The sequence below is a fragment of the Ambystoma mexicanum genome, chromosome 4p, assembly GCF_040938575.1.
Source record: "Ambystoma mexicanum isolate Mex_15411 chromosome 4p, UKY_AmexF1_1, whole genome shotgun sequence".
Classification (NCBI taxonomy): Eukaryota; Metazoa; Chordata; class Amphibia; order Caudata; family Ambystomatidae; genus Ambystoma; species Ambystoma mexicanum.
The window spans coordinates 946056199-946077486 of record NC_090927.1 but is presented as its reverse complement, the minus strand read 5'-3'; positions in this window follow the sequence as shown (position 1 = coordinate 946077486).

Sequence of the window (21288 nt, the reverse complement as noted above, 5' to 3'; positions counted from 1 at the left end):
GCCGCTAGCGTGCACAGACACCTGAGCCTGACATGGACACCCCCTCATATGTCTCACTGAGCTTCATCCCTGACCTTTGTGGAGCCCCCAACCCATTAACCAGCCACCACCCAGCCACTCCATCCTGCATAGGCTGGACGATATGGAGAGGCGGCAAGATGAGAGGGAAGACATTGCCCACACACACTCACTACACCTCCAGACCATAGGTGACTGTATGCAGGATGGTGAGTCTCTGGCCAGAGAAGTTAGGGAGCTGACCGAGGGGAATTCAGCATTTGCAGAGTCCATGCACCAGAGCCGTGAACTCACTCTGCAGCACATCCGGGCTCTAGGGTCCATACCCTCAAGTTCAGCCACACCCACTGAAGGGTCACAGCTCAGCACACCAAGGCGCCGGTCTGAGCGCCATTTGGGGCTGAAGCCACTAGGGGTAGCCCTGAGGGAGAAAAGGCCAAACAAGTGACAGTAACACACTTATTGCCCACAGTGGGTGTGTTGGGGTGTTCGTGGGGAAGAGGGAGGAGGAATAGTGTTTTGGGGTGTTTTGGGGGAAGGGATAGAGGGATAGTGTGTTGGGGTGATGGTGGGGTGAGGCGGAGAGGGGATAGTATGTTGGGGTGGTGGTGGGGGAAGTGGGGTGAGGATAGTGTGTTGGGGAGGCGGAGGTGGGATCGTTAGTGCATTTAATAACATTACAATAGTTGAACTTCATCAATGCAAGGACAATCCTCATTTTGTGACTTGTGTCATTTGTGATTATTCATTGATGTGAGTGTCGCACAGTGGTGCATGGTGGGTGCCATGTGGATGTCTCTGAGAAAATTGTCCATCAGTCCCTACAAAGCCAGTTGGCCATCCCTGACGTTGCCTCTGGCAATGCGTGCATACGCCTCTACCACAGGCAGTTCAACTTCATCTTCTGTGTGTGCCATATCCACATCATGAGGTAGAGGGACATTCCTCTGGAGGCAGATATTGTGCAGCATGGTTCCTACAAGCACAATTGTACCCACTTTTCCTGGTGTATACATCAGGGTTCCTCCTATATGGTCCAGGTGGTGGAACCAAACCATCATGAGGTCAATGGTATCCTCCATACACACACGAGGCCTGCTGTGAACGTGGTTGTAGGCAAAATCTTGTGGTGTTTGCGGATCACACACAGGTGCCATGAGCCTGGGCAGATATGGTTATACAGAGCCACCTGCATGGAGAGAAGCAGAGCCATGAGTCACGTTGTATTGTGTAGCAATGGCCTTTCATGGCATCAGGGCAATGGACATCATGTGCATGCATATGTCTTTACAATGTTTGTGCATGTTGTATCACTTGCATCATGCGTTGAATATTCTTAACATGCACCCTGTTCCCTTGCAGCAGAGGTTACATCATGTGTCTGTCAGTGCCATGTCAAGCTGACATGGTGACTGTCTTGTGCCAGTGTATTACTCTTGAGCATGTGGCCTGGTGGGTTTCCTATTGGCCCTCCATAGGCTTCTGGGGACAGCAGGTCTGCATTGCAGGCTGAGTGTACACTGGTACATGGCTGTGGTACTGGCAAGGTTAATGTTGTGTGATGTGATGTGACACTTTGTGTGACATTGATTTATGATAACACATGTTGCATTGTGGTACCTGTAGTCATGTGTGTATTTGTAGTTGCTGCTGTTTGTGTGCATTAGCCTATCCATCCGGGTATGTCCGACATGTGCATGTTCTGTGGGCTGTACAGTGACATTGGCGCGAGAGGTGGGCAGGTCAGACTTTTACATTCACTGATCATGTCATGCTTTGTGGTGTTTTGCACATGCCCCCCCCTCATTTGGTCAGATGCATCATGGCACCTGTGTACTGACAGTTCTACTCACCCACTATCCACATCCATTGTCCTCTGTGCCTCTCCATGTATCCAGGCAGTGTACGGTTCTGTAGGACCATGGCATTCTGGTTGGAACCAGGGTATCAGGCACAAAAGTGGGTGATGTGCACATTGGGATTGCAGGTCACCTGCACATTCAGTGAGTGGTAGTGCTTCCTGGTGCGGTACACTGTTTGGAGGGCCTGTGGGGGCACCAATGCAAAATGGGTACAGTCCAAGGTTGTAATGACACTTGGCATTTGTGCCATGGCATCAAACTGTGCCTTCATGTGTGCACCTGTGCTGGGGTGGTCAGCAGTGAGATGTGGCGTGAGACATGCCCCAGGAGAGCATCCAGCACCAGGATTAATGCTGCACAAAATGTTGGCTGTGCCATGGAATTCTGGATGGTGCTGGTTCCTAGGAACTGTGGGATGGACACTAGCTTTTGCAGTGGGGGCACAGCTGTCCGGTTGTTGATCCTGCTCTGTATGTCACCCAGAATTGTGGTGAGCAGCTCACTTATGGTCTCCCTGTTGAGGCGGTACAGCGTGACCAACTTACTGTCAGTGAGGGTCCAGTGTGAGGACCTGACCCTGGATATTGGTGCATGCCTTGTTTGGCCTCTGCTCCTCCTTCTCCTCCCCTGTGCACCCTGTGCACCCTGTGCCCTGAGCTGGTTGTCCTGCATCTGTACTTCCAGGTGCAGTATGAACAGCTGCATGTCCCATCTCGCAATGGTTAGTGGCAGAATGATGTTGGAAACTGTGTTTGCGGAAGGTGTGTGCTTTATGTAGCCCTCTTGAATGGATCGGGATCACCTTTGGCTTCATTTATGCCACTTGTATTATGTACCTTCACCTGTAGGCTGGGGATAATTGTGCTATGTTTTCGGTGGTATTAGCACCATTTTTCGGCGTTATTACCACCATGCAGGGATTTGTGATGCAGAAGATATGGCGTATTTTTGTTATTGGCACTGATTCTGCTGGCTGTAATTGTGCCTGCTGTAATTGCACTGGCTGTAATTGCACTAGCTGTTTTACAGTCAGTGGTATTTGCACAGGCTCACAATCCGGCGGACTTGTATTTGCAGCAGTAATTCCGTTAAAACCACTTTTTACACTTACCGCTGCTGTTGTGATGAGACCCACAGCGTCTAAAATGTGTTTTTCAGCATTTACATAGTGTCAGGACATTGTAGTGATTGCAAGGTAGCTGTTAAGATTTACTGCCTGTTATACAATGTAACACCTATCTATATATCTATTAAATGTTTATATTGCGCCATACACCCCTGGGCCTCAAGGCGCTCACAAGACAATTACAACACAAAACTGAAATAGTCAGTTACAGTGAGGAAAAATCAGTCTGACATATATTCTCTTGAGGTTTAACTGTTGCGGTCTTCAGTGTTTCCACAGTTTGCTGCAAGCTTCATAGTGGATTCCGGGCTTGCGTATAGTATGGCAAATGCAAAATATGTTACCAATTTTCAAACAGCGCTTTGTCCGCTGTTATCTCAGTGTGTCTCATGCTTGGTAAAGGTTACCATTCATTTGAGCTCAGATGCCAAAGATCTCCTTTGTCTGTGTCTTGTGCCCTCACCCATTTGGGGTCCCGACCAGTAGCTTGAAACAACTCTTGTTGAGAGATAGCACTGAAGAATTGTCTTCTGACTTTGTTGATGTGTTGCAATGCTGGAAATGGGCTCAAAGTTGGCAGTACTGTGTCATAAAACCTACAATTATGTTCAGATTGCTGTTGCTTAAGTTAATCATGTTCATACACTTGAGCTCGCATGTCCTTCTGTGTGGGATGTTTGAGAGGTGTCTTTTTAAAACATCAAGAATATATCCTGAAATGTGTTTCTACCCTGTGTGAAGTGCCATCCCACTGATCTTTCTGTTTTGTGTTTTGATAGAGTGTGTTTATATAGCTACATCCTTTAATGCAGCTGCTTGCAGGACTCAACTACATACTTTCCCGGCATGCATTTCTTGCATTGGATGAAGTAAACAGCATTGGATGACCTGCAGTTGTGTGTCCCTTGTATCTTTAATGCTCAGATCTGTGAGGTTGTTATTGCAGGTGTGTTGGCATGTTTTGCATCAACGGACTTTGTATAACTACTTTCCAGGATTTCTTTGTTCTTGATGAAGTGGAAATGTACTCCGGAACAGAGACCATGCTAGTTTTCTCAGTTGCGTGTATGCGTTTAGGTGAGATTATTTGAAAATGTCTCTCAACCATTCAGTTGTGTTAGTCCTGGATGGACAACCAAGGGTTTTTGTTCTGCATCTCTGATGTCTCGGTTTTGTAGTAGATATCGCAAGTGTTTTCAATACTCAATCAAATTTCCTGTCAATATGTCTAGTTAAATGATCCTTTTGCTAGAAGGATGTTTAGAGGATGTCAAACTGTCCCTTTATTTGCTGTCAGAGCGTGTGTGTTGGTATTAGATGGCCTCACTGTAGTTGACAAGCGTTTTTGTGTGCTTGGATGGAAACATCCCTGTGCAGATAGTTGTTCCCTTTGATGGGTTTCTAGAATAAAACTGTTTCTAGATTTCTGTTCCTTCCAACAGAGATAGTTATAGCCAGGAATTGCCTACTTTTATTGGAATATTCTATGGTGAACATACATCGGTGGAATCCATTTATTGATTCATGGAATGGTTTAAAGGAGTCCAAATCAAGAAGACACGATCAAAGTAATGCAGGTATCTTAGTGGTTTCAGAGACTGTTATTCTGCTCATGGAGGTTCTGATCTTGTGTAGAAAGTGTCAACCATTGAAGCAGAACTTGTTTTATGTAGTTATGTATCTCAGGAGATCTGTGATAGCTGTGATTGGGCAATCCATTTTTGTATTGAGTTTTGCAGGACTTTATGGCATTTCGCAATTCCATCTTAATCCGGACAGTTGGAATTAGGTGTGGTGACATCCAGCGTGCCCAAGAGTGCATCCGGTGGCACATAGTTCATCTACTGAATCCATTTGAGAAAGAAAAGTGGGTTGAGTTCTTGACAACGTTTTCTTTGTCTGTCACCAGAGTTTTAAGGATAAATCCAATCTGTTCAGATATGGCTTCTGTTATTGCATTTACTCCATAGATGATCGGGCAGCCTTGATTTCCTGGTTTATTGATCCTGAAGTGCAAATAAAAAGTCCCATTAGTTTGATTGTTTTGTACCAGATGTTGAAGGTGTTTATGCGTGCTGCTTGGCATGGATTTGATGATTTGTTCCAGAGTTTTTTTAACTCCATGGTGAGTTTGTAATCACGTTTTTGGTAATAATTGTTGTCAAGAATGTATTTGTACACTTTTTATATTTCTTTGTATCCATGACCACACCAGAACTACAGCAGAACTACATTTGTCAACTGATTTGATTATATTTCCTTGTTTGGTTGGAGTATTCTGATTGCCCTTCTCTCTTGGGGTGTCTGGTTCTATTTAGGCAGCTAGTATTTGTGGTGTATGTCAGATCTTACATGTTTTTTTTTTAAACAATTGTCGTAGGTGACACGTTTTAAGCTATGGCAACATGGTGGTGTTTTTTTATAATCTCATAATGTTGGACATTCCTTTGTTCATCGCTCTGCCTATATAAGTGTTCTTTGAGGTGTATGTGTTGTAGGTAGTCTACAAGTTCCCTGAACATTTGAATTATGTCTATTACCTGACTGGGTCACAAGGTCATTCCCTTAGGGGCTACAGACTGGCCAGCATTCATAAGTGCATGCCTGGAGAGTTTGATGACTGATAGTTGATTGGTTTGTGCTGAGTGACATTTTTGTTTGTTCAAAAACTAAAGAAAATAATTGACTTAGAAAGTCAGTTCGGAGACTGCTCAGAGTGCTCTTTCTAAATCAAAATGTCATGGCTGTGCCATACACAAGTGCCCGCAGGGCTGTAAGGTATGGCCAGGCGAGGGAAGTCCCAGAAGTAAGGTAAATGTTATAGTGTGTGTGTGTGTGTCTTTCCGTGTGGGAGAGGAGGGTGAATGTTTGTGGTGGGAAAGGGAGGGGGTGGGGGAGTTGTAAAGGTGTGGTTGCATGTGTGAGTGCTGGAGGCTGCAGGGAATGCCCTGGGCTGGTAATGGGGGCAGCAAGGGGATGAGTGGGTGGGGTCCAGCTGTTGAAAGCCCCTGATTTCATAGAATTTCCACCAGTACGAGAAATGGTGGGCGGTGGCAGGATCACCTTCCGGGAGGTTGGAGGGGTTCAGAGAGTGATAATTCAGCATTTTGGATGCCACGCAAAGTCTTTTTTGTGTTTGACTTCAAAATGCAGATATATCAAATACAACTGATTGGATGTATATTTCCCCATGTTGTCGTCAGTGTTGGTCCTGTTTGTTGTTAGTTGATTGGTGCTGAGGTCTACCATCAGGTCTTCAGTTTTGGTCCTGTTTTGTGTGAGGATCACTTTTTCAGGGTGAGCCGCGACCCTTCAACATCCTCAATCATTATCTTGTACCATTACTTGTAGACCATGGAGTTCTTGCTCTTCTGAATTAGTAAAATATTTAGTGCAGTTTTATAGTTCTCTTTGAGTTGTGTTGCTGGGTCATTTATGTGTTCTTTCAGCCTTGTTGGCTTACTTTTTCCAAATGAGCTTAGGGCCTTTTAGGAACGTGCATATTTAATGGATGGGATCATACAGAATAATTCTGAGTCCAAAACTGAACCAACTCGGGAAGATGGCAAAGTACTATTGTATTAACAATTATCTTAAACAGGGAGTTTACAACGAACATCAACGGACGTATGATACGTCTGTTAGTGATCTTTACACAAAACATAGTTTAGAAGAAATATATCAGAGGTGACGTCATACTATGTGGCAATAATGAAAAACATATCAGGGGTCAGGATTGGCGAAGGAAACATCTAAGTATACATTTCTACAGGAGCTAGGATTGTGATTGTCTGCCCACTATCAGGTGGACAACATATGCCTATCTCTAAAACATGTCATCTTCAGAAACATTAGATACACAGTTTCTCATTGGTCTTGAAACTATAAGGTCCTTCGTTATATGGACTACTATAATTGGTTGACATGCTTGTGCCATGTATGGAACATTCGGTTCATATAGCAGCACGTAAGCCCATGCCCAGGTGCAAGGAGATGGGGCATGACACTAACTCCCCACTCAATTAGCACAGCATCTCTCATCCCCCATGCCTTCGGCCATGAATATTGTCTTTGTACTTGGCCTTGCAAAGTACCCTTTTCTTTGAGAATGCACAGAAGTTATGGCACTCACTATTGTGTCTAGGACTCCATGTTCACACTCTATTTTCATCCTTGGCACACATGACAGGAGACCACGATTTGATAGGTTTTGCAGCTTTTAAATGCTCTACATGAAATAAACTTGGGACTCTTAGTGTTCTTTCTTTGCACCTTAACAAGGGATGATTCATCCTCCAGAATAGATAGAAGACCTTGGCTGCTTCAGTCTTGACTCCAGGCCAGACAAACTCATCTTGCAGCTCCACGATTCTTCTTATTCTTGGTGAGACACAGTTTAACCATCCCGCTTCATGGGTCCTGACTTACAAAAGTCATGATACCAATGTCCAGCTTCTATATAATGGCGGCTTTTCCTCTGTTCTATTCCTTACGTGTAGCCAGCTGTCAAGATTTGTTACCCAAGGGTGCCCATGCCCACTTATTCCCATAATGTTGTAGGGACCTTAGGGCAGGCCCGGGGGGCCACTCTGGTCAGATCCCATAATGAGCCCAAAAGAGCCAACTGGACTCCGTCCTGGCGCATCTGGCAATAGGCTCATATGGAATAGGGAGGAAAACTGACTTCAAGATGGCGGGGTATCGAGTCACCAGCTCTGCCTACAAGCAGACTAGACTATTGGGTGTGGCAGGGTGCTGCCGTGTATTTAAGCCCCACCCTTGCTGAAGTCCATGCTTCACATTGCTCTGCTTCCGAGCAGCAAGACGTTCACCGTGATCAGCTCCCGGAATCTTCAGTCTTCTTTGAACTGGAACATCCACCGACTTCGCCAGCAACCTGCTACAAAGGAAAACAAACTCAGACATTAGAAAGCAGATCAACACTTACCTGGATTCCTGCGATCCGAACGTATGAGTCTTCTGCAGTGGTCTTGCCTCACTTCACAGAACTGCTGTCAACCGGGACCTGAAAGAGAAAACACAGGTCAGAACGGAAAGCCAGAGAATTAGCACCCACTAGCATGTCACGGCTGTGATCCCGCACGTAGCCCACGAGAAAGTTCAGTTCCTGGTTGCAGAAAGGCTTCTTCCACGACGTGCAGGAGGTCGTGGCTGTGTGTGGGCTGCCAGCCTGTGCTGCAGGTGCAACCTTCCTCCTCTTGGATTGTGGCGCAGACCCTGGCTGCCTGATGCCGCCCTGATCAATATGGCCAGTGGGACCGTTGGATTGAGCCAAGGGAGTGGCAGGTGGAGACTTGTGTCAGTGGCAGCTGGGTGCCCTCTAATGGACCCTGTGCATCAACATCCGCTGTGGCAGAGTCATTGACCGCAACTGTCCTGGTTGGCAGACTCACAACCAGGGTGTTGTTGGCTGCATCTGCCCCTGCACTTGCCAACACCCGGCTGTTCGGGGCAGCAGATGACATTACTGCCTCAGGGACACGTGTCTTGGTCAGGGCAGCCCTGCGTGCCCCTACGGTTTCCCTCCGGTTCTGTTGGAAATCTTCCAAGGGCTCTTCAATTGCCAACGCAGCCTGCGCTGACAGACCCTGTGCCTGGGTGGTGGTGTCCACAGCTGCACCTGCAGCTACCACTACCCTTGGGCCCGTGACAGTTGATGAAACGGACTGCCGGGTCACACGGGCGCCAGTGCCAGATGCAGAAGCTGCATCTCCTGGAACCACAGGGGGTGGTGGCATGACTGCACTGACACATGGCACAACATCGGGCTCAAGTGGCGCACCCCTGCCTCTTCCCCCTCTGCGGCCACCCTGGACACCCTGGAGTCCCCCGACTCCCTATTCACCCCGGCCACGTCCCTGACCACGCCTGCCATGAGGAGTATGCCCAGCTGAGGCGCCCCTCACCTTTGGTGGCCTCCCAACCATGGCACAGATGGAGTAGTGCCGGCACAGATGGAGTAGTGCCAATGGGAGGTGTCCACACAATTGACCTGGGCAATTGGGGTGAAGGGGATGGGATGCAAGATGTTAACAGTCCCCCTGCACCTGCAAGTCTGTATGTGACCCCGGTGATGTAGTGACGGGTCACGCTAAGCTCAGGCACCCCAAAACTGCAGTAAAACCGTGCACGCAACCCTGCAGCCTACGTGCATGGAATCAACCACCCGCAGTACGCAGTGGCACCCAGTAACACAAAAAACATGTATGCATGGGAAACGCAGGCTACTATGACCTCGAAAACGGGTGCGATACACAGGGGCACCCACAGTGGGAAAAATAGCGTGCGCGACTCACCATCTGACTAGCGTGATAATGAAAAACATGCGTAGCCAATACCCCCGCCAAAAGAAGAGATACGTCCTCGATCGCTGTGAAGATGTGATGGCATGCGAAACAACACGAAGCAGCTACACACGTCGGTGTCCACGAAAGGCACGTACAGTGAACTGCTGGCCCCGCTCACCTTTAACCCGTGATGAGGGAAACGCCCGTGCGTAGGCCCTTTCCTCGGATTACACGCATTCACACACGGACGTGCAGTTTTTTCACGCGCGCTGAACCATTATGCCCACGTCACGAGGGAAACGCCCGCGTGCGTAACGTCAGAGAAGCGCTTACGCGCTAAGTGCCTTTAGTCCAATGAAAACACGTACGTGTGCTGACGCGCTTACGCGCTAAGGGCTTTTCCTCCAATTATAGGCTGATGTGCAATTTTTTCATGTGCCAAATCACTCCGTATCAAGCTGGCCACGTGAAAACACACGGAAGACCACGCTCATGCCCAGAAGCCCAAATTACTGCCCCCAGAGCCCTGAGCACGCTCCCACCTGTAATCTGCTGCTGCCTGACTGCCTGCTGCCCACGTGCCCTCGTATTTGGTGCCTGCACGTCAGCCAGGGTTCGAGTTGCTGTGTCCATCCCTGCTGGAACAGAAGACTCCCGACTGGGATACCATCGCACCACAGCCCAACCCCAGGACCCAGTTGCCCACCCACGCCTGCCTCGGGGGTCGCCATGTCGGGGCAAACACCATCTGAGACCACTGGCGAACCCCAGCCAGAGAGGCAGAGGGTCACCAGCTTCAGTGTGAAGGAAGTTGGTGTCCTGGTGGAGCATGTCCTGGGGCATTTTGATGCCCTCTTTGGAACATCACACGCCAACAAGGAAGGACAGGAGAGGATCTGGGATGACGTAGTGGTTGCCAACAACGCGGAGAGGGTGGCAACCCGCGACATCAAGCACATCAAGAAGCGCTGGGAGGACTTCAGGTCCAGGACCCTCCACAAGGCCCGGCGCCTCGCGGAGGGGGGCCGGTTCAGCATGAGTGACATCCAGATGAGGGTCCTGGAACACGTATGCCCAGCGTTCCACGCCCAGATCCTTCGGAGGAAGACCCATCTGGAGTTGAGCGGTAAGTGGCCAAGCATTGGTGTGTGAGACAGGGCATGTTGCAGTGTGCTGGTAGTCTGATACTTGCCTGTATTTGTGACATGGGCCATGTATGGATGTGTGTGTGCAGGGACATCATGGTCATGCATGTGAAACCAGTAATGTGCGAACCACATGGTTGGTGCATGAGTTCCAATGCTACATGGGAAGCTGTAGGGCAAATGCACACATGAAAGAATGCCAGTGTCTGTTCTTGCACATGGTGGGGGTTTGAGGGATGGGTGCTGCTGTCATGTACATGTATGGTGCACATGTGTGTGTGTCTGAGAAGTGTGTCTGTGACTTCGATATGCCATGGACTCATGACACATGTCGATGATGATGTGTAGATTCACTCATGCAGTGTGGTCACCGTTGTATGTACTGTGCCTATCCACTGTGTCTGTGGTGTACAAGGCATGACCCTGCGGTGATGTGTGTGCATGGGATCAGTGTGAGCCATGATGCATGTGAGTTTGAAGGCAACATTTTGATTAATAGAGGCCCTTGTACATGGATGCGGATGTTGATTGCAGGCGCCATGCCTGTTTATGCATGTGTGTTGCGTGCATTCACCCATGTGTTGTGGAGGGACAGGATGGAAGTGACGTTAGACACTGCCACTCATGTGTTATTGCTTAATGTCTAGGGGAATATTGTACTGTTCCCTGATGCTTGTGTTCTATGTCTCCCTCTACGCAGCGTCAAGTGAAGAAGAGGGCGGAGACAGCGCTGTGGAGCCAAGTGGTGGGGATGCCTCCACTGGGCGGCGACGCAAGGCCCAGCCACCCTCTCAGGACTTGCCATCATCCGGCAGCGAGGGGTCTGGTGCCGCGTCTGCCACTACGGATGTGGCGGAAGTGCCGGGTGAGCCCCCACAGGGGCTTGCAATGGCGGAAGACGGTACAGAGACATCCAGGTTGGTGGTCTGCACAGAGGAGGAGGAGCCCGCTACTGAGCCGCACATGGGGCCTGGTCAGGGTAGTACCACTGGTGCAAGTGGTGCAGTCCAGGGCCAGGGTCAGGAGGCAGCACAGGTCACAGCGGAGGGGCTTGTGCATGTCCCTGTCCTTGACCCTGTGACTGCACCACCATGCTGAAGTGGGAGAATGGGACAACAGACTCCCGCCAATCCCCTCTCGTGCTTGGCCTAGAGGATCACGGCCTAGGCACCCGCCACGAGATGAGTTTGCCCATCTACCAGACGACCAAATACCTTGGTACAGGAACCTACGGATGTGCCCACCTACCTGCACTACCTGCCCAGCAGCCCGCCCTACCCAGGCCGACACCTGCAACATGGATCAACTCGACTAAACCAACACATCGTTAGAGATGCCATGACGACCTAGCCAACAGTCACACCTGTACGACCATGCACACTGGACACTCCTACAAAAACCTACACGAAGAATATACTCAGCGCTATGACGTAGGTGACCGACACATCCACGGACGTGCATCTTTATTATTTTTCACATAGGCTTCTAAGATGCAGAAACGCAAGACGCACGATGAACTTATCTAAACGGCTTGCTTACGCTCCACATAAACCTTATAACCTAAAGCACCTGTGCACTCAACGGCTCCATTTATGTGCCTGATTCAAGTAGGCCGCAAGCAAGAGCTTCCATGAACATTAAAATGAACAAGAGTCCGGTTGCTGATCCTGCAGAATGAGCCCGGCGAAAGGCAGACAGCAAAGCCACAATGTTGCAATCTCGCACGCCGCACACCAACGTCAAGGTCGCACCTGCAAATTAAACAAGGCACACAGAGGAAAAAACAATATTAATTGTGCAGAATTCGGCCTCAAACACGGTCCCGCCTCACGTGACCAAGCCACACCTGAACGGATGCCAAGGCTAGGAGAATGGAGGTGCCTGGATCTCTCGTTACGAGACATAAGCAGATACAAATAAAAGACTCAATGGACATCTGCGACAGTGGGAGTAGTCGGCCTTCCAGCCTATGAATAAGTCCTCGCATTATCTGCACGTACCCATAGTGAAACATTGTTGCAAATGACAGGTACAGCGCGAGCTGGGCACGGCGATGGTCCCAGGCTGGGAGGCTCGCGAATGCACCAATCAGAACATGGGGCTCTTATCATTGACGCCATTAACATTGACCAATCCTCAGGGGTCTTCATGTAACAATTCTCATGTATCTAATTGCAGGGACAACCCAGGTATACCACCTGACTGACCCTCAGCCACTAATATCCTTCTCTATATGTATGCTATACTAACCCTACCACTCAAGTAACCAATCCCGAGTGGAGATAGGTTTTTTGATAACTTTTCGAGGTGACGCAAGTAGCGCGTCATACCAAGGTAAAAAGGGCCTGCGAGCCCCACAATTGTGTGTGTGTCAGGACGGACACGTACGTTCCTTGACCCATCCCTGCCGTTTGTATAATAAACAGCAGAACCACCTTGCTTCTTGTGTGCGTCTCATACTCATTTTTGTGATACGCGGGAGGAGTTGGGGCCTCCCTGCCCGGAGGTCCGCGGACGGCCCAGCCGACCCCGGCAGAATTTCCCCCCCGACAAGTTGGAGGCACTGCTGAGATCTGTTTAAGGTCTGCTTTTATTTTTATTTTTCCGAGTGCTCCCGCTGTGAGGAGGCCCGGCGGCGCGGCCCCCTCTGCCGCTGCCCCCTTCTGAGGACTACAGGACCATCGCGGAACTGCGAGAAGACCGGACGGCGCAATCCGGATATTGGCCTTCGGGAGCCGGTTAAGAAGTATCCCGCCCGCGGTTGGCGAGTGTCCAGACGTGGTCCAGACGAGGGGAGGTGGCAAGCTGCTTGGAGGGGTGCACGCAGTCGAGCGACCGCGCATTGAGAGAACTTGGTGAGTATGCCACACTCAACAAGCAATGTGAAATTGTGAGGGAGGGGGGAGGAATTAAATAAGGGAGGCGGGAGGTATTGCACAGGTGCGCGGCAAAGGTCTGACAATTTAGTGTTGGCTATGAAATGAATGGTATCCGAACGAGTACGAGAGCAGTCGGCTACGCTACGCGAAAGAGGGGGGCGGAGCACGAAAACATCACGTGCGGCCGCTCGTAGACACTGATTGGCCTAGGTCGCGACTACGTGTACGGGTGTGTGTATGTGTGGTTTCTTACGATTTGGTGATTATTGATCAATGAGTAGATGAGGATCCCTATTGATCGAGCAAGAAACTCGATAGGTAGATGATGTTTCCCTGTAGGCGGTAGCTAGTTGGTTGCCTAATACGGAAGATAATTGGCTGGTTAAGCCCTCCTGTCGAGGGGCGTATCACACGCGAGGCGACGCAGTGTGCGCAGTCCGATTATATATTGTTGATTACCTTGTTCCAGGCGTGACAGGAAGACAGCTGTGGGGTTAACGGGGGTATAGTGTGAGTGTATTAAGACCTAACTACTAGTTTGAAGAGATTGGTGACGTCACCAGTAGGGCTTTCATAGGATATCCCGAGCACAAGGCATCTTTCTTTCTGAGAGTGGTGGGGAAGAGAGTTGTGGTAAGGGAGTGGAAACGGAGATAAACGGTAACGAGTGGATCGGGGAAAAGGCGAAACGGGGGACGTGGCTACGCACGGAGAACGCCGGCCACGGCCAGGGTACAAGAGGGAGGAGGAGCAAATGAAAATAGGACGATAGTATACGAACGTCACAAGGGGTACGCAGCTGTAGGGGGCTACGTGCGCCTCGGCGGCAGGGGGCTGTAAGGGTGTTGTGTAAAGGAAGAAAAGGAAGAAAAGAATATGGAAATGTAAATACTATATTTTAATAATTTTCCTTAGCGGACTGTCGCAAGTCCCCAAACTCACGGGGCCAGGTAAGGGTAAAAGGTTGTGTATTGTAGGTGTTAGTAAAATAACAGTTACCAAACAGGGGAAGGATAGCAAGTGGAACGCTGCTATGTCACACGGAGCAGGATCGGGAGGGTGGGGGAACACCCTCACTACCCCACTACAGCACATATGCAAAACACTGTCACCCCATCGGGAGAAATTGATCAAGTATAGCATTGAATGGACACAGGGGACGGACAACAAAATGACAACACCATGGCCGCCTAATGGTAGCTTCGATCCATATACCCAACATTCACTATTAAACCATCTGCATAATACATACAAGGGGAAGAAATTGACAAACCAAGTGGAGATGTTTAACTTATGGCGGATGTTCCAGGGGTCCCGACCAGGACCAAATGGAATGTTCACTATGGGGGAAACACCGGAAGGAAAAGAGATTAAGGAGGAAGGAGGGAGTGGGGAGAAGGAGAGTGAAGGCCCAAAGAACACGGGGAACGGACAAGGGGGAGGAGAAAAGACTAATACCCCAAAAGAAAATGAACTAAAAAAGGAACAGGGCGATGATATAACCCTAGCAAAAGTAGTGAAAACAGAGGGAGGGGGTTGTACCCTTTAAGAGAACTAGGAGAAATAGGAAGAGAGCAATTAAGGGCGGCTGAGGGGTACTCAAACCCAACATACAGCCCACCACCATATGCGGTGACGGGTGTCCACAAGGAAGGGGAGCGGACTAGTACGACGGGATCAGCTTATAGGAAGATGACAGAGGGGGAGGGGAGGACTGGAGAAGAGCAAACCGAGGAAGTAGGAAATGACGAGTGGGTGGCTGCACCGATACTATTAAAGTTACGAGGTACATTAACCGGAGAAGAGAGGGAGGTAGTGAAGAAGATGGATGAGGATAATACCAGGGAGAGCGAAATAAGGGGAGAAGAGCTGATAAGGCGAAAAGAAGAGGTTTTGGAGGAAAGGCTAGTAGAGTTAAGGGACGAACAGAATGAACTAATAAAACAGCTTGAGAGGGAGGAAAGAGAGAGAGCGAGGGAAAGAAAAGAAGGTAAGAACGAGTTGGAAAGAATAAGGGAACGACATGAGGAGCAAAGGAGAGAAGCAGAAAGGGTAAAAGCAGCAGCAGAAAGGGTATCAAGAGCAGTACTACGAGAGAGAAAAAAGGAAGAAGAAGAGAAAGAAAAAGAAATGGCACTGTGGAAGAAGAGATTACTATCAGAAACAACCAGGAAATACGAAGAAGGGAGGGTGATAGAGAGTATATTAGAAAGGGAGAGGATGAGAAAGGAAAGGAAGGAAGAGGATGAAAGGGTATTGGGAAAGATGAGTAGTGAAGTAATGGAGGAATTAAAAAGGAAAAGGGAGGAAATTGGAAGAGAGATGGAGGAGAGAAAGGGAGGGGAAAGAGAAGATAGGAGAGGAGAGATTGAAGAAAGGAGGTATGTATATAGAGATAAAGAAGTAGCAACAACATCAGCAAAAGGAGGGGCGGGTAGTAAAGGAGAAAGGGGAGAGACAGACCTAATAGACTTAAAAACAGTAACTATCAAGGGGAGAAAGACAAAGTGGGGGCAGCCACATACAGACGACTTTTGTAGTGAGGAAGAAGAAGGAATGGAGAAGGACGGAAGAAACAGTGACAGGGAAAGCCTAAATAAACTATACACCACTCGGACCAGTACAGACTCACCCTGGATATGTATGAGAAAGGATGAACTAGAGAAAAGTGAGGAGGAAGAGCGAGGGATAGCGAAAGGGCAGATACATGAAGCCACACCCACTCCCGCCACTGTCACACCCTCACCATCCTACCGTCAGTCAACCACCCCACGCTCACTACGTACAACTAAACTAGCGCCTTTCACAAACGAAATGACACCTTATATAGGTAGGCTTAGAGACCTCCCTAGACGTAGGCAGGAAGGACAATTACACACGCCCACATTAGCTATAGGAGATGATGAAAGAAGGGGAAAAGAAAGAGGAGAAGGAGCTACGAGCAGGGGAATTACGGACTGAATAGAAGACATAAGAGAGAGGGAAGAAGAGGAGGGGTGTGGGGACTCAATTTTATGGAACCCAAGGGATATAACGAGACACAACTTAATGCCACTTCTGGAGAGGGGAGGGGTGAGACCACAATATGTCCCTTGGAAGCATGTAGACAAAGAAAACATAAAGTGCAGGCTCCCATCTTTAAGTGGAGGTGCAGGTAAATGGATATATGAAATGGAAAAACATACCGCAGGACAGAAACTGGCAGTGGGGGATGTAAAGGGCCTTCTAATATCCATATTAGGGGATGCAGCGGATGACATTTGGAAAAGAGCGGGATTTACTGGGGTAACCATAACCAACACATCACACGATGGGGCACCATTCGCAAACTGCAGACATGCATTATGGCAGGCACTAAGGGTACAGTACCCAGACAAATCAGACATAGGAGCAATTACCTCACGCAAGATGCGTGAGAACGAAGATCCTGTTGATTATATCCAGGAAATTCAAGAGAAGTGGCGCATGGAAACTAGAGAACAATGGGACAAAACACCAGCAATATTTTATCATATACTGGTACAAGGGCTCCCAGAAGGAGTTCAGAAACAACTGAAGAAAGTGGTGGGAATGGAAGCAAAAGCATGGCCAGAAATACAACTGACAATAGTACATCATTGTAGGACATGGCAAGGTAAAATGAAACAAAAGGAAGAGGACAGGAAAGCAGAAGAGGCTAAACTTGTACAGAAAAAACTTACTAAATACACAATGGAAGGGGCATTAATAACTACACCTACAACAATGACCCAAAGCCCCACACAAGTAGTGGCTGCACAAGACATCTCCCAAATACAACCCTCCCAGAGTATAATACAACAGATGCCGCCACTCCAACCATACACGACCAACTTGGGAGGAGGATACTCAACGCCAGGTGCTGGGTATTATAACTATAACAGGGGAAGAGGAGGAATAATGAGAGGGAGGGGATACGGATATAACACACAACAACAGGTGGGAGGACTTAGAAATTACTACCCCACCGGTCAACCAGTATACCAGGACAACTCAGGTAGCTTTCCATGGCAAAGTAGGGAACCACCAGTGTGTTGGATTTGTGGTTTGGTAGGGCACATGTCACGCACGTGTAGAGTAAGACCAGGGACACCATTATGGAACGACCAGGGACAACTAAGGCCCACACAAGAACAGCAGGGGATACAGCAACAGCAGACGTTGCAACAAGGAAATGACCAGCAACAACTAGCAAAACAACAACAGCTACAGGAATTTTCACTGCCACAACAACAGGTAGCGACAACACAACAACCCCAAGCACAACAAACACAACTGGGTAGGGTGACAGTCCTAGGACACAACCCTTACACAGGAAACGGCCAATCGTTGTACCCACAATAGGACAGCCCACAGACGGCCTTGGTGTGTCCCATCCTGTCAGTAACCCCTAATAGTGCGGAGGAACCACGCATAGAGGTAACGATAGGTGACAAAAAATGATCATTCCTTGTTGATACCGGGGCGACCCGGTCTTGCATAAGGGAAGGTAAGTTTAAGATGTCAGGCGAAGCCACGAACACCCAAGGATTTTCTGGGGCTAGGGGGTTGGTTCCCTTTACTGATAACGTCCCCTTATCAATAGGGGATTGCGACATGTCAGTCCCACTTTTATATTCTAGGGCCTCACCAGTAAATATATTGGGAAGAGACATCATGAATAGGTTGAATATGACGATCTCCTTTACGGAAAACGGCATAATTTGCTCTACCCCAGGGATCAACATGCTCACAGCACGACAAATCATGCAAGCTGTCTTGTGTTGAGAGTCGTGAAGATATAGAAGACCTCTGTCCCCAAGTGCCGCACAGGGAGAATCACTAAATCACTCCCTGTGCAACCTTTGCGGCCACAGGTGGAGATAATCCGAAGCCGGAACCGAAGTACTAGGAACCCCAAGGCAGCTGTGGAAAAAGGCAATGATTAGATACCAAGCAGTCAGGACACTACATACAATAATCCGAATACAGTCAGAGTCTTACCGGGAATCTGATGAACGGGATGGAAAACCTGAATGGGAGGACGGTTCCGGGACTCACGTAGGCAAAAGACCCACCCTGCGGGATAGGTCTAGATGTACCTCGCCAGTCTCCACCTGGAGAGTGTATTGAAGAGGGCCCCAGGTAATCAGGTGGCAGCCACCAACTGAAGAGTGAGATTCCCCGTGTAGAGGTGCAATCAGGGAGGCCCAACAGAGATCCGTTGCAGACGAAGGTCTGAAGCCAGGAAGAGCAGTCTACACCAGAGGGATAAACAAGAACGAGATCCAGAGGAAGTCCGTAGTTCAGTCCGGGGTCAGGAGCCGTGATGAGCAGAAAAGCCGATGTAGCCAAATCCAAACGTGATCCACAAGAAGTCCAGTAAACATAAGCCAAGTCCAAGGAAGCCAGGTAAGCAATACAGGAAAGAAAGTCAAACAGAGTACTCCTGGTAAACCAGCTGTGAAGCGTAGGATACCGGCACTGCACTGCTTAAATATCGTCCACTTCCTGGTCACATGATGTCAACCGGAGTCACGTGACCGCGAAACCGGGGCACGTGACCGTTTCCTCGGGTCACGTGATCGGGCCACAACAGCACGAGCGAGTGTGTTACTGCTCGAGCGGTAGCCTAATCTCCAAGGCAACTGCCAATGGAGAAACGGCCGCAATCGTGACTGCAGGGTGTATGGCGTTTGTTTGGCCAGCGCGCGAGCCAACCGGGGTTGCCTACGTGAGCCCCGGGAGACAGGTGAATGGGAGGGGTAGGACACTGGACTGGGTATCGAGACAAGGTCGTAGGAACTAACCGAGGACATGACACAAGCATACTGCGGACAGACAGCGATTAGGGCTGAGCCAATTGATGGTGAACTATTTCAGTACGGGACAGACATGGCATTTGCTTGGATGCCAGGGATAGAAGGAAAGATCTGGAGGAGGCCAGCAGCCTATTTGTTCAGACCAGAAACTCCAGCCAATGAACCAGAAGGAAAGGTGATTTCAGTGAACATAGAGAGCATCATAGCAAAAGCTGATTACATTGCAGTGCATGCCCAAGACAGTGATGGAAGAGCATGGAGAGCAGTAATAGCACTAGCAGAGGGATGTAGACTAACCCAAGTGTCAGACGAGGAGCTCTTCTCAGAAGAAAAGGAGGAAGGTGAAATGGTGTTTATGATGAGTGTGGAGATATGGCTAAGAGTGGCGTATAAACAAGTGGCACAAAAAATTGCAATGGCACTTGAGGCACCCGCATCCACCCCAGTTCCCTTCTTTGAGGAGGATATGACAAAGGTACCCACATCGCTATGGACTACTAGCCCCTATGACGTGGGATGTATAAAAAGTATAGGGGATGTGAGGATAAAATTGAAAAAAGGTGCAATACTCCCCAGAGTAAAACAGTACCCACTATCAAAAGAGGCAGATGAGGGCATATATGAAACCATAACGGCCCTCATAAATAACGGCATACTGGTCCCATCAGAATCACCATGTAACACAGCTGTATACCCAGTGCGCAAGGCTAGAGTGGGGTCTTGGCGCTTCATACAGGACCTCAGGCCCTTGAACAACATAGTGGAAGCAGAGTACCCCATAGCAGCAAACCCGGCCACAATATTGTGTGGCATTCCAGCAGAGGCATCACGATTTACAGTGATCGACCTTAAAAATGCTTTTTTCTCAATACCATTGCACCCAGACTCACAAGATTTGACAAGCTTCACATACAGAAACACAAAGTGGAAACACACTAGATTGCCACAAGGATACTGCGAGTCACCCTCAATATTCAACAGAGTAATACAGATGGATTTGGGTAACATTGAAGTAGGAAGCACAGTGTTGCATTATGTAGACGACATAATAATTTGCAGCACCAACGAAAATAGATGCAGAGAGGACTCGTTAAAGATGCTGACAATATTGGCTGAAAAAGGTTACAAGGTAGACATGGAAAAGTTACAGTACTGTCAGGAACAGGTATTGTACATTGGTCAGCTCATATCCCAACATGGAAGAAAGATTGCCCCACAAAGAGCACAGGCCATTTCAAAAACGCCATTGCCACCATCAGTGAGGGAACTACAGCAGTTTCTAGGTCTGTGCAACTACTGTAGAGCATGGGTATTTGATTACAGCTGATACATAGGACCCCTGCTAGAGGGATTAAAAGAAGCTAACAAAGGGGAGAAACAGTTGGGGTGGACAATGGAAATGAAAGAGGCTTTTGATGAACTAAAAGATGCGATTTCAACTGCTCCAGTATTGGCCACCCCAGATTATGAGCTACAATTTTTCATATTCTCACATTGCGACTCAGCAGTAATGAAAGCAGTATTGGCTCAAAAAAAACAGCATGGGCTACAAACCAGTAGCATTTTACAGTGGCCACTTAGATCCTGTAATGTTGGGTCATTTCCCTTGCGAACAAGGCCTCGCCGCAGCTGCTTTTGTGGTAGAAAAGGCGTCAACAATAGCCATGGGGTGCCCAACCACACTATTTGTGGAACATGCACTATTTGCAATATTGAATAAGCCCAAGTCCACCCTAACCACGCAGAGGGCATCAGGTTATGAGATAATATTATCGAGAGCTGAACTATCAATTGTTAGATGTAGCATAGTCAACCCTGCAATGTTTTTAGCAGAAGTAATTGAGGAAGGAGATTATGCCCACAATTGTACGCAAACCACTGAAATGTACTCATGTGCTAGAAAAGTTGAAGAAAACGCACTAGAGGGAGGTGAGCTCCTGTTCATTGATGGGTCATCAACAATTGACCAAAAAGATGGGGTAAGGAGGACTGGGGCAGCGGTGGTAAAAATGATGGAGGTACCGGTGTGTGTGGCAATGAAATGTGTGCAATTACCACAGCATTACTCTGCTCAAGCGGCAGAGCTAATTGCTCTGATCTTGGCGTTGAAGGAAAGCTTTAATAAACGAGT